Genomic DNA, 997 nt, shown 5'->3' with positions numbered 1-997 from the left:
GACAAAATTGAACATCTTTTCTTAACAAAAACTCTCAACAGACTTAAAGTCGAAGTAAATTACTTCAACATAATAAAGGCTGTACACCAGAAGCCCACAGCTAGTATCATACCAAGGGTGCAAACCTGGAAGCTTTTCCTTTAAGATCAGGAACAAGACAAGGATGCCCACTCTTACCACTTCTATTCAACATAGAACTGAAAGCTCTAGCCAGAGCAATTAGGCAACAAAAATAAAAGCTATTTAAATGCCTTTTTAATCTCTGTTTATAGATGGCACGACCTTATATGTAGAAAACCCTAAAAATGCTACCAAAAAACTTTAGAACTAATAAATGAATTCAGTAAAGTTGTAGAAACAAAAATAACATAAAAAATCAATACCATTTCTATACATTAACAACCAAATGTCCAAAAAGAAGTCAAGAACGTAATCTCATTTACAATAGTATCAAAAATACTTAAAAATAAATTTAACCAAGGAGGTAAAGGATGTACACTGAAAACTATGAAACATTGGTGAAATAAACTGAAGACACATGTAAACAGAAAGATATTCTGTGTTTGTGAATTGGAAGAATTAATATTGTTAAAATATCCATAGCACCCAAAGCAATCAACAGATTCAATGTAATTCCTATCGAAATTCCATAAAACATAATATTTATCAAAGTAGCTTAATATACCAGCATATCAAAATAAAGTAATATTTAATAATTTCCATATTCCATAACCTTTAGAATGTTTTATATATATACATATATGTATAAATCTTAACAATTTCAGATTCATTAAATTTCTAAAAATGAGGTTACTGAGTTAACAATCATGACTTATTTTTAAAGCTCTTATTCCTATTGCCAAAGTGCTTTCCCGAAAGTTTGTGCCAATTTACGATGTATTTATTACATTAATAATATATGAATTCAATGCCAGTCTTACTGCACTCCATCCAACATTAGGTTTTATAATTTTGTTTCTTATCAATTAAATAGATG

This window comes from Aotus nancymaae, unplaced genomic scaffold (assembly GCF_030222135.1).
Source record: "Aotus nancymaae isolate 86718 unplaced genomic scaffold, 86718_ANA_hifiasm-v0.15.2.pri h1tg000122l, whole genome shotgun sequence".
Lineage (NCBI taxonomy): Eukaryota > Metazoa > Chordata > Mammalia > Primates > Aotidae > Aotus > Aotus nancymaae.
This window is presented reverse-complemented; position numbering follows the sequence as displayed.